Raw genomic sequence first — 17,192 nt, forward strand, 5'->3', positions numbered from 1 at the left:
AGAAAAAAAAAAGTGCTTGTTGAAGAAACTGGAGGCTTAGTAAAAATGAAGCATGCAGGAATGACTGGGAAAATCAGCCTTTCTGATGTTTTTTATTCTCTAACTGTAGGATGCTACAAGTAAAACCAGTTCTTTGATAAGATTAGCTGCATCTGCTCTGTAGGAATTCTTCTCATAGGTGCAGTTCTGAAAATCTGAATGCAATGTTAGCAGCTTAGAGCATCCAGTGGCCATTAGAGAAGTATGTTCTGCAACTTATTGAGCTTTTACGCTGGAGCTGTGTGTTGGAAATCCCCCTTTGGGGAAATTCTGAGGCTGAGTACAGTCTCAGAAGTTAATAAAAGTGTTTGTTTTAACTTGCATTAATCTTCAGAGAAAGCTGAGGGAAATTCCAAATGACTGAAAAGATACAGAATAACCAAAGTCTTTGGACTTTAAATCTGCTAGAGCCTTAACTAATTTTATGTGTCTCAGTGTAAACATTTTCATATCCCCTAGGATACAGGGACTGATCAAGCAAGTCTGAGATATGTTCCTTCAGGTCAATGATTTGGCAGCGTATCATGAAGTTTTTTTCTTAGTTTGTATGACCTACTGTAATGCTGTAAAGACTGATGGCCTGTCCCCACACAGTTGCAGATATTTAATTTTAGTGTTCTAATGCCTGCTGTTCTTTCACAGAATGGACTTTAATGGAAAAAAAAAAAAAAAAAATCTGAGAAACTTGGTAAGATTTTAGAATGTAGACCTGAAATTTGGAATATTTTAACTGTGCTTTATTTGTTTGCTGTTTGTTCATGATCTTGCTGATGTGATTCATGTTTGCCTGACCTCTTGCTTTTGCCTAGAGACTCCGGGTTGTCTGTGACACACTTGAAGACTGTTTGGCTCATGATTTATTAAACTCATCACAACTGGATTTATGTACTGGGAACTATAAGGCAATCGCAATGATATCACCAAGATTCTAAGTGTTTTCTTCCTTTAGCCTGCTGCCATTGCTAATGTTACAGCTCAGTTTCTCTATCTGATAAGATACATATGACTGTATCTTTTCTATCCTGTATTTTAAGTTGATGCCCAAGAGAGAACTTAGCAAATGAAAATAGAAAATAATATACAAATTAGAATTTGAAGAGCACAGAGAATGTGAATATACGTTTGAAGAAATGAACTGTGCGTTTGGATGAAGACCATGTGGCTGGATGTGCTTATTTTGTGTCTCTGCGAGTCTTCCTGCAGGTTGGTGTTTAAGCTGTACTTGTGTGAATCGAGACCGCCATCCCATGGTTGCTCTCAGATTTGTTCTCAGAGAGATAAATGACTGTTACCCTCCGCCCACCTTTCTTAGCAGTGTGGTTGTATTGAAACAAAAGACCACATCCTTCATATATTCTATGCTGTGTTTTGTCATGCTGTGCATAGAGTTAAACCTCTTCAAGCTGCCAGAATGCTTATGGCATGTAACTTTCATAGTTATCAGAGGGCAGGAGGGCACAGGAAAAGAATAAAACAAAAAGATTTTATAGCCAGACTATCGTGAACCTGTAGTATAGTTATATTGGTATCAGAGAAATAACATTTTGGATGCTGCTACATTTGTTTACCAAGCTAAATGCTATAGCAGAGCTATGGCCAAATGAGTTCCTGAAAGTAATCTTTATTCGGTAAAGAGACAAAATGTGATGCTACAGTAATTTTGTATTGCAGTATTTCACTATTCTGTAGTTTCTCACAGGGGAGGGTTGAATACCTAATGTTGTTTAGGGAGTCATGATAGCTTTTACATTTTTATAGATGATTTCTAAAATAAGCTAACATCACCTGTTTTTTTTCCAAGCATTCTCTGCAGAATGGCATTAGTGCACTCTTAACACAACACTTTCTGTTTTCAGTAGGAATCCTCAAAATAAATCTTGGTGATGGGAGGGAAGGGCAGAATAGCTTTCTGTTTCTGAAAGGGAAATAGCTGTTTGTTTGAGATTACTTACTGGTATGTGTCTCACTTGAAATGCTGAGTGTTGCTGCCAAGTTTTACAGGACATTTATCTAATATGAGTTTCTGCTGAATGCGTAAATTTTCTTGACTACACTGTGCCTGACATATCCATATGTGAAACTTAAGAGGGTTGGTCTGCACAGGAACAATCCATAAACGTAAGGAAATTGGCTGAACACATAAAGTCAATACACCTAAATTACTCAATCTTGAACTCTCCTGTGGATAATTTCTTTCTGGAGTAGAGTGATTTCATTTTATTGCATAGTAAGCCAAAAGGCAAAATTACTTCACAACTGAATGAGAACATCCATGCTGTGTAACTGACTCTAATTGAGGGTGTTTGCAAACATCTTCTTGTGATTCTGGTTAAATTGAGCTAAGAAACCTGTTTCCCAAAGCAAACCATCATCATTTAGAAGACAAAGGCTGCTGTCTCTACCTATACAGCCAGTTACCTAGGAACTCTGACCTGTTTCAGTACAAATTCAGGCAAACTGCATTAATAATTTTTAATAACTAAGTTACATAATTTGCTTAGAAGAAGTGCTTTACTGTCTGAATTGGTAGAATAATGTGCATTAGATTTTGTAGAACAATCAGCTGACAAAGCAGGAGATAAAAAATTTTGTGCTGCTGTGAATGAATGTGATTTTCTTCATTCTCCATTGTTCTTTTGTTTTCACTAGCACAGCGTGGTCTGGACCAGAATTAACACCATCCTCTCCTTATCATTTACCAAAATTCCTTGAGCCACATCTTGTTCATTTTGCTTTGGGTTATCTTGAAAAATTCTATTGCAAATGTGTGCTCCTAAAATGGAATTATTTTCTTCAGAATATGATGTCATTCTTCAATGCTGCTTAGATGTTGGAGAATTAGAAAGGCATTGAGTGCAGTTAATTCCATTGATTGTTAACAATGCAAATGATAGAATATATTTATTGTATTCTTCACCTAGTTCATGGCCATAGCCTTGCTTAAATATGGTAATACTTCTAACACCTACACCCATGCAGTGATCAGGAGCCATTGTGCTTTACGTCAGAAATAGGTTCCTACATCTGACATCCTGTATATGTGTAAAAGGAAGCAGGTACAGACAGACTGGGACAATAATTACATTTATTAATAGTTAAATTTTATCCAAATATGGAATTTGTGAATATACAACACTGCTTTATTGACATGTCTTGTCAAGCGGTGAAAACTGCAAGTATAATGTCCTTACTGAAAAAGATTAAACCAGTGAATTATTCTGTTAGTAGTGTACATAATTTTTGTATGGATAAAACGTGTATTTGATTTCCTATGCTCGAAATCAAATTTTAAAATATTTATATTGCAAAATAGCCAGTAGGTGGCGATAGCTATTTAATTTATTAAACTATGGCAGCTACCCAACTCATCCTCTCGGGTTGGTACTCATGTTACCTTTGAGCCTTACAAAAAAAAAAAAAAGGCTCTCGAAGAGTCTTTCTGAGTGTATTCTCAACTTTATAGTTGAAGGATTTGCTGTGCAGGGAAATGCAACAGCATTTGTCAGAGCATTGTCAGAGTCGTGTCAATTTAAGTTCCAGTTTCCTGTTCTTCTATATATTGAATATATTAACTTATAATGAATTTCAGATCATTTTCCCTTACATTATATATGTATTTATGATGTATTCTTTAGCAACTAGGAACAAACATTCACAAGGTCTTTTTTTTTCTGTGACATGTATATATGCCTTTGTACTTAGACTTGAAGGAGCCACTTGAAAGCTGTAGATTGTATGCAGATGCCCACTGGCAGTATAGGTGCAATATCATATAAGATAAAAAATTAGATTTATGTTCTGTGAATGATACAGAATGTTATTATTGGTAGGATATGAGGAAGGAAAGGGTTATGTAATAGTTCTTAAAAGTGTTTAGAATACAATAGCAGTGATAGTTAGCAGTCTGTTTAGGACAAAGCCATGAGAGGTTTTCTCAGATTAGTGTGGTATTATTCTTATAAAACATTATGAAATACTCTTTTGAATAACTGTGTTAAATGAATACATAAAAAATCTAGTCCTTGATTTGTCAATAGATTGGTTTTGTTTTCTGCAAATAGATATCAGGTGGCTCTGCTGCTTGAACCAAATATTCAGCTTTATCTTCAGCCAGAAATTTAATATGAAATGAGAATGAAAGAGAATGTCTGTGAAAGAAGAGGATAAGCAGGAGGCTGGTCCATGTGTGTAGCTTGCACTGCCAAATAGTGGATTAAGATGATCTTTTTGAATGCTACTTCACAACCTTAGAGCAACTGAGAGAAGTTAGGTTTCCATTAGCTATAGAACAAGAAAATTTATTCCAGTCTTCATAAGAACATCTCCCATTTCCTGAACTAGAGGAGGAGATGCTAATCTAAAAAGTGACCTAACAGCAGTGTAAGTAGAGGGAAGCACAGAAGTGCCATCTCCATGCATGGTTCTATCAAACCCGTTTACCAGACTGATCAGAGACTGAGTCAGAGCTAGAAAGCAGATGAAATTCATAGGAAAACCACTTGAGCAGTCAATAATTTGGGTAGTTTGCAACAATGCATTAAAATTGCTTCTTCAGTCACAGTGTTGTAGGATGGTTCCCCTGACTGGAGTGCTATGATGAGTTGTGCTCTATATAACAAAGCTGCTCAGATGCAAGGAGCTTTGCTGTGGAAAGGACAAATCTGTCAGCAGTTTATGGGATCAGAAGGGAAGCCATGAAGCAGACATAGTGATAGGATTCTGCTACTGATTGCGCAGACAAGAAGAGAAGGTGAGCATAGCCTTCCTTAAAGAATTGGAAGAAGTCTCATAGGCCCTGCTTCTCAAATGGAGTCCTGAACCATTCTGACATCTGCTGGATGGACATCACATCAGGGAACAGGAAATTTATGAGGTTTCTGGAGTACATGGGGGACAAGTTTGTGGTTCAGGTAGGTAGATAGACTGACTGAAAGGGCTCCACTGACCTGACCTTCTGAATATGTAAGAGCTGGTACAGAATGAGAAAGCTTGACAGCAGACTTGGCTATAAGTGACCATAGAATGATGTTGAAGGAATTAAGGAAAGGGAATAGTAGTCTGACAACTTAGGACTTTATGGGCTTTTTCAGGGTTTTAGCAGGAAGAATCTCATGAGAAGTTGAAGGGCAAATATACACCAAATATCCTTGGCTAGACATCAAGGATATTCTGTTTAAATCAGAAGAATGAAAGAAAGAAAAAAGATAGGTTAAGCGTAGAAAAGAAATGGATAGAGGCTAGAAGCTGGAAGCAGTGTCAAGCTACCAAAACAAATATGGAAGTATCAGCTCGGTATACAGTGAGGACCTCGAATGGGATAGGCAGTCTTGTACCAAAGGATACAAAAAGGTTCAGTATCTTCCTTACTTTGGTTTTTACTAGCAAGGTAAAATTTATCAGGCTCCTTTTGTCCAGTAGCAAAGCTTGAGAGAAAGAGGTATTACAAATGGTAAAGAACTATCAAGTTAGACACTACTTAAATGGAGGTGCTGAAATTGATAGGCCTGGATGGGATTAATGCATTTGAAGGTGCTGAGGATGTTGGCAGATGTCATTACCAGGTATCTTTTATCATCCAAAGGTCATGGTGAACACAATTTGATGAGCTGACAAAGAGAAATGTCATGCTCATCTTCAAATGTGGTAGGAGAAAAGATTCTGAAACCGAAGGGTGGTGAGCCTTACCTCAACCTGTTAGAATCATAGAATCATAGAATTGCTCAGGTTGGAAGAGATGTTAAAGATCAAGTCCAACCACAACCTGACCATATTACCCTAACTCTAACAACCCTCTGCTAAATCATGTCCCTGAGCACCACATCCAAATGGTTTTTGTAAAACTTTTCCAGTCACGTAAAGAGAAGAAAGGTAAACGGAAAGTGCTGGTGTGGATTTATTGTGCCTGACAAGCCTGATTACTTTCTGCGGTGAGACGATTGGCTCTATGGATAAGAGTAGAGCCTGTAGATTACCTTGATTCTAGCTAGATTTTTGTTCTAGTTTGTTAGAAATTCTGATAGACAAACAAAAGAGGTGTAAACTGGATGGTTAGATTAAGAAGCTAGGATTATATTCTGACTGGATTGTTTGGTTTGAAGTGTAGAGGTCGGTACTTAAAAGTTTAAATGGTTGAAGAAGTTTAAAAGTTGAAGATGCATCCTTCAAGCGCTGATGCTAGAGATAATGTTTTTTAACATCTTCCTCAACAATCTAGCTGATGGGGTAGGATTTTGCTTTCATAAATGACTGGAGCGAGCAGTTAATACCCTGGAGGGCTGGGCTGTCACTTGGAGGAACTTCAACAGCTAGAGAAATGGGGCTGGTAGAGACATCATGAATATAAACAAAGTCCTGCACCTGTGATGGAGTGATCTCATGCATCCATAGGGATAACAGCTCTGAGGAAGGCATGCTACAGGCAAGTTGAACACAAGGCAGCTTTATACCCTTGTGGTGATGAAGACCAACCATCTATTGGACTACACTATTAAAAGTATATCAATCAAGCTGAAGATAGTGATTATTCACATTTCATGTTTGAGACCACATTTGAAATACCTTTCCTAGCTTCAGGTTCCTTGGTACCAGCAAGATATTGACTGACAAAGCGTGAACATACGATACGCAAGAAAACCTGATAGGCAGATAAACTGATTGTTTTTGCCTGAATAAGGGTAAAAGTCAGCAAGTCCAACTGCTATCTGAGGAGGCTTAGGAAACTCCATGCCAGGGGGCTTTTTGAAGCAACCTATTTAACTTAAAGTTGGCTCTACTTTGGGTAGGAGATGGCACATGGTGATTTTCAGAGGTTCTTTTCAGTACGTTTTGTTCTGTGAGTGCATGATCATCTTAATATGAGGCCTTAATGCAATTACTGGCAATCTAGATGTTTCAATGAAATCATTAAAATTTAAAAAATATATAATTCTTCATCAAAGTCTCCAGGTAGTAAAGACAGTGAGCAATCTGCATTTATTAATCATGCTTACCTATGGCCAAACCAGAAAAGATTTGAAATGTGTATCAGTGGCCTGAGCACATTAATGGCTTGAGGTTACTAATGGCCTGTCCCTGTCCACTGCTGAGGCTCCCTGACATGCCCAGGACCACCATGTCAGCCCAGTGCCACTTACCCCTGCCCCAGTAAGGCAGCAGGGATGGGCTCCAGCTCCCCAGAACCCTGCCTTGCCTGACCATAGTCTGATGCAGTTTGCAAAGGGCCATGAAAGTTGCCGTGAAGACCAAGAGTACTTCTTTGTTGTTGTTAGATTTTTTTTTTACTTCTGCTGTTGAAGCTATTTTAGTTTATGAAAATAATTCAAATACACTTTGGAATAAGGAGTTGAACTTGGCTCTCCTTTGCCCTTTCTGAAGGTTTCAAACACTGAGCTGTAAAATCATTATGGGGGGAAGAGTAAAGTTAGTATCCAGAGTTTCTTTTTCAGGACTATACACACTATAGTCCTGAATATATATATATATATATATATATATATATATATATATATATATATATATATAAGATTATATCCTTCTATATACTGCTAACACAAAGCTCATATATATAGCAACATTGTAGTAGAAATTTATCTTTGATTGCGTTAATTTCTTTTCATTGAAAACTTTAGGTGTTTCTCAGAAAGAAAATAATCTCAAATATATTTATGAGCTGGGAATCTTCTTTCCCAGGCAGTTTGCCTTGCAGAAAAGATGATCTCATTTGCTGAGCGTTGCTGCCAGCATTCTTCCTTTTCATGAAAGGAAATTATGGTTCCTGTGGAAGTGTCACAAATGACACGGAGGGTTGGCAGCACAGAATCATTATTGCTTGTTGAGTAAACATTTTCAAGCAGAGAATAAATAAATCCTTATCATAACTAAAGATTTGGAGAGGGGTAATAGAGAACTGTATTAGGGCATTGTTACCATTTAAATGTGTCTGTTACCAAGCTATAGCAAAATTAACTACTGTGACTACCATTACACTGTACGCAACACTTGTCTTGTGCCCCCTCCTCGGGGCTTCTTGGCCCCCTAATTTTTCCCACAGAGCTGGGTGGCGTTTCCCACCCAGCCTTTGCCCCAGCAGCAAAGAGAGGCATCTCTGTCTACTGACTGAGCTCCCCACAGCCCTTTCCAAACCTGCAGGGAATTTCTCTGCACAAAGGGTAGCTCAGAGCTGGCAGGTGTGGGTGCGGGTGGCTAGGAATGGGGGGAATGCGATTATGTGTCAGGGAGGTGCAAGGAGGGAAAGGCTTCTCTTCTGCTGTGTGCTACGGGCTTCACCATGTGCTGTTGACCTCAGCACATAATCAGCTTACAGAGTAAAGACCCCTACCTGTCTCATTTTCAAAATGCGTTATTGTGTTTTACTACTTTGATGGTATTGGATTTATGTAAATTTTACAAAAGAGTCACGTGGTGACTCCTACAATTGAAGTGACTTTTCTTTTATTGTTCTTTCATTTTCTGCCGAAATGAACACGTTATTTGGGAGTGTGCTAGCGACTGGTATCTCTGACAGTATGGCAGTGAACTACTTGCCTGACCTTAAAGGAGTGACTGCATTATGATGGTGCAAGTTCCTGCTATACTGTTAGTGGTTTGCATGCTTGAATTCACACTTTGCAAGGCTCTGAAGAAGTGACAGTTTACACAGGATTGCAGGGGATGAAAGATGACCTTTAAAAGTCTCACTGAAGCAGCACAGCATACTTTCTAACTAGAATGAATGTTCATATGGGCTGATGACCTGGAGATGAGAGCACAGATTTTGTCTTGGGTGGCAGATAGCAGAAAGATCTCAGTGCATGAGGTTTTTATTTAGGAATTCGCTTTTCTAGGGGGTCCTTAGGAATGGAACATCAGTCTCCTTAAGGCATGTACGAAACTGCAGCTGTTCGTCCAGACAAAATATGTATCACTTTTATTTTGACAGCACATACAGAATGCCACCTCTGAATGTATTTGTACCTCTTTCAAGGCAGCATACCTCGTAGATGTCAATACAAGCTCAGTTGGACTATCCTTAAGAAATGATTATTGTATAATTGTACTATCTTATGCTGAAGGACCGAGGTGATGGCTGCACTTAGTTTTTGATAAATGAAAACCTATTGCACTAAATGAGATGGTTAATTCACCAAACCGTGTTTAATGTGGAATTCATACCCAACTGCAGCATATGAATGTTACTACTACATAATGAATATTTTATTATGAACTGTGACCCCCAGAGGTATCCAGGTGCCTGAATGTCTCCCCTCCAGTGAGTGAACTGCAGCCACTTTGACTGGTGGTAGCTGGTGCTTAGTATATCCAGCTCAGAAGAAGTCTCCAGGCATCCATAAGAGGCTTTCCAGCAAACAACATAGCCCCTCTAACGATGAATGAGTTCTTCTTTATTTTTCTGGTTTGAGGTATTTATCTTCTTGCATCACTTTCAGATTACCACTGTTACAGTAAGACTGCTCTAATTTGGAATGTAAGAGTAGTGTGCAGCTCAGTTTTTTTTGTTCAGTATAGTGTGTGGACTGATATTCAAGTAGATAGCAATATTTCAAAGCAAATAAATACATCTGTGTAAGTTAAGTCAAATGCTAAGGCATAATCAGTCTCAAAGTGAAGTATCATTTGACCAGTGAATGAATTCTCCAAGCTGCTAACAGTGAACAAATTGGAGTTCCTCAGTACATGAAATAAGTTTATTGCCTAGAGATGATAGTGCTTGTCTCCCTGTGGACTTGTGGGAGAAAAGCCTTACATCAGCTTCACATACGCTGATAAAGATCAATATTTTTTATTTCCCTTACACATTTATTTTCTCTTCTCATAGGAAAGAAATTAATTCATGGAGTTACTTTAGAAAAATAACCCAAGTGGTAGATTCGGACAGAGAAATTCTTACCTACGCTTCAGTTTTCTTCCACGGGAAGCCTAGTGAGTACTGCTTTGCTAATGCAGTATCTAATCTGGAAAAGCAGCTTTGAGCATGCATATGAAATGGTAGCCAGCATTTGCTATTGCATGGGCCACTCTACTCTCAGTCTTTTATTTTAATAATTATGTTCCCAGTGGGGCAGAATTCTTGCTAACCCTCTAAGAAGGTGTCCTTATACCCATACTTCAGTTTTCCTCATAGACTTTTTTTTTCTTCAACTGTTTGTTGTTAAAACAGTTTCAGGCTTCCATTACTACAACATTTGAGTGTCTCAGTCTAAGGTTTATTTTTTCAGGTCCATGTAAAACAGAGAAGGCTCTCTGATTTTTCTTTTTAGATCATACTTGGGTGGGGAGAGAATAGAAGCACAGAGAAGCTCAGATTCTACAATACAGTGAGGTGCCAGACTCCTACGTGGCAGAAATTCCTCCATGTGTTGGAGGGTCTGAGTGTGGCTTGGTTCAAATTGCAAAGCAAGCACGTGGCAAACTGGGGAATCCAAACAATGAATTGGCCTCCTGTGTCTCCAGTGAAAATGGGCTTGGAGGGCATGCACTTAATGGCCATCCAGAGACAAGAAAGAAAAATAGTGAGCAAGGGGGTTTGGAAAAGAGCGCTACATTTCTTATGTAGAGTCTTTACTGGATCTAAGGTGTGGCTGCACCTTACAGCATGAATTGTTACTGCACTCAGAAGAGGCTGTTCATTGGAAGATACTCAAATTAGAAACAGTCATGTATTTTCAAGAACTGTAGGGCATAGGGAAAGAATATTCATACCAAAGATTTTTAACATACATATATTCGTATTATTGGCCTCAGACTCAGTGACAAAAGCATATGTGCATGAAGTGATTTTTTGAGGAAAAGTTCAGACTGTACATGCTGAATGCCTTTTGTTAATCTTCTCTTTAAGCATAAGAGCAGGCCTGCCACAGGCTCCATACATCTTGCCTTTCCTTTTGAATCACAAAGGACTCACTTTACTTACAGCAGCCCAACTAAATGTGGTGCAATTCCAACACTACAATATATATTAAAAAAGAAAAAAAAAAGACTTATCAAGTTTTTAAAAGAAATTTCTGGAAGCTTAAACATAGTCTCAAGGAACAAAGACTCAGGGTTTTACGCAAAGCCTTGGGGACAGTCTGAGACTTTGCTGGAACAAAAGTTTCACTAAAAATACATTGTGAAAAGCAAAAATAATGTAGATAGGTTCATAATATTTCTCTTGTACCTTCTTGCTTTTGTTTAAGTTTAAACCAACCTTTTGGAACTATGAGTCATTTTCAGAACAGAGAGTGATTCAGGAGATATAATCTTCATGTTTTATAGACTAACATCATTAGATAGACCCTATGCAAATTAACAGAAGTGTCATTGAACAACATTGACTGGCTTATCATATATTTATGGTTGCTTCTAACTCTCAGCCAGAAAACATAAATGTCTCTCTGGTGGAAACATGTTTGGTGAGCAATAACCTTCTCAGTTCAAGAAGATCCATCTGTCTTTCCTTCTACTTCATGCATCTTCACTACTGAAAAAAAGTTAAAGGAAAATCAAGTTTCGGTTGTCAAAAAAAACTGATGCTTAAGAATGATTCTGTGAAATAGAAACCAAAAAAAAAAGAAAAAGAAAAAGCAGTTGAATATTTTGTGGCTTAATTTCAAGATTCCCATCAGTGCTATAAAAATACAATTGAGTTTTAACTACTGCCTTCATACTTTCAAGATTATCTAATAAAACTTAATTATTTTGGTGTTTGCTATTATCTGATTCTTTAGAACAAAGAGGAAAGCAAAAGTATTTTACAAGATTATATTAATATTTACTTTTAGTTACAAACTATGTCAATTAGTTTCTTTATAAACTCTACTATAACAAGTTCCTTCTGATTCCTGATTAGTATAAATAACATCTAGTACTGCACTGGTGCACAAGTTCTGTAAACACATACATTAATATCCATCATATCCTGATGTTTGACAAGGATAAAGCTAATGTTCCACTAAAAATAGAGCAGGCAGATGTCTGTAGTGATTTCACCTAAGTTATAGTGTGAAGTGTGTGTGATGTTAAATACTTTACAAGTACTTCTAAAGGGAGAAAGAATGCGGCCACAGAAAGGGAATCCTGCCCGCATGTTTGATTCTTGAAATGCACATTAAAAGATTTTTATATATAATAAAAAGTAAATAGTAATAGAACCCTGCAGATGGAGACAACTGTAGCACAGAGAATGAAAAATGTCTCACAGTAGGACAGTGGCAGAACCAGCAATGAAACACAAACTTCTTGCTCTGCTGGTTTACTCTCCAACTTATTCACATAATATGAAGTAGGGCTCTTTGCACTGCTTCAGGCTGATGGAGGTTATGTCTACATAAAGTCCACACTTTCACCCTTGCACAAAGCCCAAAGCCCCTTTTACTTGCATTTGGAGCCCTCACAGAAACCCTGGAGCTCAGAGGGGAGCTAGCTATCTGCATGTGGATCAAACAGCAAATCACAGCTGAGAAGGGTTTTAAGAAAAGGTTTCTGGCTGTTTGCTTCCCAGCTGAGGAGGGAGCCCATCTGTGCAAGCCTTCCTCCTTCATTTCAGTGCTGGCAGTGAGCTGCAGTCTCAGCTTAGGAGCGATGCCATGACGCTGTGCCTTTCAGGAACAGGAGAGGATGCAGCGTGCCCTTGTGGGTGTGCAAGGCAACCTTTGGGCCCCAGATGCAGGGACAAGACAAGCACAAAAGGTAAAGTAGGAAAATGGAATATGTGCAATGAATGCCTGGTTTAATGCCATGGGTTGTACACATTTCAGATACCAGCGTTTGCTGGTCACTCATGTGATGTGCTTTCTCGTTAATGACATTCTCTTAGGCATGTTACTTACAGGCTCTCTTCCCATCTCTCCTTGAATTCAAACATTATGGCTGATTGAAAATAAGCACGCGTTTTTCTGCTTTTTCTCTTTTCTTTTTTTGGTCAGATGGAAACAATGACGTGAACTCACTTGTGAGGCTCTTCTACAGACCTCTCCAAGGTGGTGTGTGACAAGGACATAGTGGAAATTCCTCAAAGAAGCTCATATGCTTTTCAGTCTGGGCAACCGTGTTGTTGTCTGTATTTTATTCATATCAATCAGTTTTTTTCACACCCATCTTAGCTTCTTATTGGTACCACAAGCCAACACTTGCTAGAAAACGTCACCCTTGGAAAACAGCCTGTACCATATGACTGCTGTCTCTTTTCATTTATTTTCTGCTCAGATCTTAAACATGCACTTCTTCTGAAGGCCACCAGTGATAATATTCACTCCTTCTCCAAAAACACGTGAGTAAATCCCTCCTCACACAGGTGAGGTTTGGGGTGGGGATAAACAGAGGAGGATGCCAAGTAAACACAGGACCGCTGGGCAGCTTTGGCGGATCTCAGTGATACTGTCTGGGTAATTCAGGGGAAGGTTTCTCTAAAATGGTGTCTTTGTCACGCGAAGCGCGGAAAGCAGTTTCCTCGCTCCGGCTCACAGCCGTCCGTGCGTAACTTGTTCGCATGACGGCCGCCGGCCAGAAGGGGGCGCCCAAGAGTGCGGCTCGGCCGGATCTACCCGCTTCGTACAGCCCCTGGGCTCTACTTAATGCCTGCGGCCGCCGTGCAGGAGCAAGGTCGTTGCTGCTCGCCAGAGGCTGTGTAGCGAGAGGCTCGCCCAGGTGCTAGGGCAGCCCTGCGGAGTGAATGCCTTTCTCAGCAGTGAAGGCAGCTGGAAGTTTGGTGATGGACAATGCGAGTTGTCGACCCCTTTTGCGAGGTCACGCCCCCTTCCGGATGCTTAAACAAGTCAGGACTCAGCAGAGCTTTCATCCCACTGGCTGTAGGTGTTACGGTTTTTCCATTTGCTTTCAAAGTAACCAGAAGTAATGGTGTTGTGCTTTTTTTGTTGTTGTTGTTGCACATCTCCCTACTTGCTTGGGAGAACTTGGCTGGAAAATGGGAAGCTGCAGCCCAAGGGGAATACCCATGCTTTTGATGGGAAGCTGGGGACAATGGTGAGACTGTTCCACTGTAGGAAAGGCAGCTGAAGGCCCAGACAAGAGAAACACACGGGATCAGGCTTTGTGGCTCAGGCTCTGCAATCCTTTTGTGAAAGCCCTTAGCACAGGATGGGGAGCACAGTTTCAGTCCCAAGTGTCTATCTGTGTCTGTCGTTTGGTTATTCAATGCATAGTGGTTATTAAAATTAAGAATTAAGAATTCCTGATCCGTCTTGTTCTTATTTTTCCCTATCTTTCTCAATATTTATTTTTCTAATGAAACAGAAGTCAGACTATGGTGCCGTCCGTGTAACAAAATGCTCTTGGTGTACTGGTGTTCTCTGTTCATGCATGTAAGCCTGGGACTCCCAGGGAACTTAAGAAGCAGGAGCCTTGTTTGTAAATCTCCAGATGGGGGCAGGCACTGAGATGTACTGAGCTAGAATGTTAGGCTGGTAAGTCTAAAAATAAAACAAACAGCTCCTACAGTGGTAGTGATTTTTAGTATACAAATTCCATCTAAATTTTACAGTAATCAATTCAGAAAGCTTCAGAAGTGTTCAGAGCCAATTTTTATGGAAGACAACCTTTACGCTTGACAGCATTTGTATTTCCTTTCCTCTGTTCTCTTTCGCAGTTCCTTATGTGTGTGTGAGAACTATGCTGCCTTGTGGAGCAAAAATCTTGAATTTATCTATCTGTATTAGATCTCTGTCGAAAATCCCATTTGCTGCTCTGTCTGACTTCTTCATTTATCTTGGTGCTGTTTCTTTCATCAGTTTTCTAACATCGCTTTTGTAACATGAGGATAAAATCTGCCTCAGAAATAGCAGGCAAAAAAAAAGTTAGTAGGAATGTAAAACGTGTGGCCTTTTGCTCAGGTTGCACCTGGATGCGGAGAGCCGGGCACTCAGTCACGCTGGTGTGGGAGCCGCACCCTGTCCAACAGCCAGCCCTGAGGTGAGCACTGCAGTGGGGAAAGCAGCTGGATGCTCTGTGTGCACACCGAGCCAGCCCCGATCCCAGAGCAGATGATGACGCCAGAAAGCAGTGACCTTGTAGCTGTCTTGTTTGGGATCCAGTTCCAAGGCATCTGGTTAATTTAACGTTGGCTGTGAGAACTGTCAAAGCAAATGGCTTGGAAACGAGGTGCCATAGTGGGAAAAAAAACTGATGCTATATAACACTGCTGGTTCAAAAAATCCTCTTAAAGCCCCTTCCCCTCCTCCCCTCTCTCACAGCTACAACACACTCTGTCATTGTCAGGGCACGGTGATGAATCGCCATTTTAGGCAGGCAGTTTATGGCTCATAAATACTTGGGTGTGTCAAGCTGTAATGGATCCCTTAGGAATGACAGTACTGCTTGGACAGTGGCTCGAACACATCCCTCTGAATTCCCATCTCTTCAGCATAGAGAATGGATTTTAATGGTCACAAACAGATGGTGTTCATGAAAGGGAGAGAAAAAAATCTGATTATAGCTCATGTCGGACAGGGTGGAGAAAATAATCTGCTGTATTTAAATCTTTATTTTATTAGAAGCAGGAATATAGTTGCATGCAGTTCTGGTACAATAAGAAAGATCTATTGTTACAGTCACTAAATGGGTCACAAAATATAAAACAATTCAAGTCAAACTAGGTGAGAAGAAAGATTTAAACTCCAGGACTGAAGTTATTTTTCAGTTTATTTTGTTCACATCCTTAGGGATTGATTACCCCAGTTCAGCTGTCAGGGAGCAGAAAGAACCAAAGTTTCCTGGATCCTGGGAAAATGGCATTATCGATACCTTCAACATTTTGATCATCATGTATGTCCCTGGGGAATGTTGTGCTTTGCATTTATTAAAAAGGCCAGTAAAAAATATCCAGTCTTGGTTCACTCTGAAATAATTATTTTCAACAGTATGCTGCACTGAAAAATCCCTGGTTCTAACAACTTTGGTTCTGACACTTGTTCAGGCATTTAGAGGGCACATAAACACTCATTAATGCATACTTCATGAGTAATATAGTGACAGATACAAGGCCCATTATTGACTGAGGCTTAGACACAAGGCTTAAATTTCACTGTAGACACTTGGTGAATATAATCTATAAAAAATTCCATATAATGTCTTAAGTGTTTGTTTCCTTTATCTTCTCTGATTAGCAAATGCATCCACAACACTGGGAGTGGAGACCAGAGCCCATTAGCACTCAATCCTTTGCGAGTTACAGCAGCAGATTTGCTGCTGATACATGCTATTTCTGATCCTGTGAGTCTTGCATTCCTATCTTCATGCATGCCCAGTTTCAGGAGGGTTTAAAACTGTCTTTTTTCTTTCATTTCACCCAATACAGTGTATGCCCACTTAGGACGTAGTGCCAAACTTTGCCTCGTGCACTAAGAGCTGTTTTTCTGAATACCATTGAGCTTGGCTGAGCACAGGAAGGTTAAAGTGAACAACGGCAGCTCATCTGTGAGGAGAAAGTAGAGATCTACATCATGAAGATTGACAGATATCCGAGCACATTTGTGGTCTGTGTGGAGAATCTTTCTTTTGCACTGACCCCTCTCACAGGGTGTCAGAAAATTTCTTCTGGGATGATATTATTTTTCAGAATGCTTTTGGCTGCTGGGTGTTGCATATTGTGAAAGTAAATTTCCAAGTGCTTAGCTCTGCATGGATTATGTTTTAGCCTATGACATCCTTTCCTAGGGTCCAGTGCCTAAAACGTATTTCTAGACCTGTTTGTGTCTCTGAATTCAAAAGGGAGGTAAAATCTTTTGCCTGTTTGAGATGCTCCAATGTCAGCCAGATAAAGCTTCCAGCAAACTGTGAGAACTGCAGGCCATTTCCTTGATATAGGGGGAAAAAAAGGAGGAAGAGTTTGATTAAGCTGCTGAAGTGATTGATGTAGCCAGTTGCTGTGCTCCTGGCTGCTGGCCAGCAACACTGGGCAGCCTGGAAGTGATGGAAGCACAAAGACTTGGGGAAAGCAGATATTGAGGAAGTAAATTGTATGGCATCTCTGTAAATACATGAAGTTCCTGTCCTGAAGACACAGCCTTCTTTGCCATAATATTTTATATTAATCCTCTTGCTGGATGGATGATGGCACAAAGGAGAAAACTAACTTTCAGAGTCAAAACAAAAAGTGTGACATATTTCTTGTGCAGTGATGAAGGGATCTATGCTCTCCT

General features: G+C 39.7%; 1 protein-coding gene and 1 long non-coding RNA gene across 2 annotated transcripts in view; both read left to right on the top strand.

Annotated features, from left to right (window-relative positions):
• Nucleotides 1–17,192, top strand: part of LOC104915579 (maestro heat-like repeat-containing protein family member 2B) — a 445,385-nt gene that overhangs the window by 86,772 nt on the left and 341,421 nt on the right. The gene's annotated exons all lie outside the window — the stretch shown is intronic.
• Nucleotides 12,974–17,192, top strand: part of LOC116217585 — a 79,890-nt gene continuing 75,671 nt past the window's right edge. The window contains exon 1 of the long non-coding RNA XR_004162278.1: nucleotides 12,974–13,844. This is a non-coding gene — a long non-coding RNA (uncharacterized LOC116217585). The remainder of the gene's footprint in view (nucleotides 13,845–17,192) is intronic.

This window comes from Meleagris gallopavo, chromosome 1, assembly GCF_000146605.3.
Source record: "Meleagris gallopavo isolate NT-WF06-2002-E0010 breed Aviagen turkey brand Nicholas breeding stock chromosome 1, Turkey_5.1, whole genome shotgun sequence".
Lineage (NCBI taxonomy): Eukaryota > Metazoa > Chordata > Aves > Galliformes > Phasianidae > Meleagris > Meleagris gallopavo.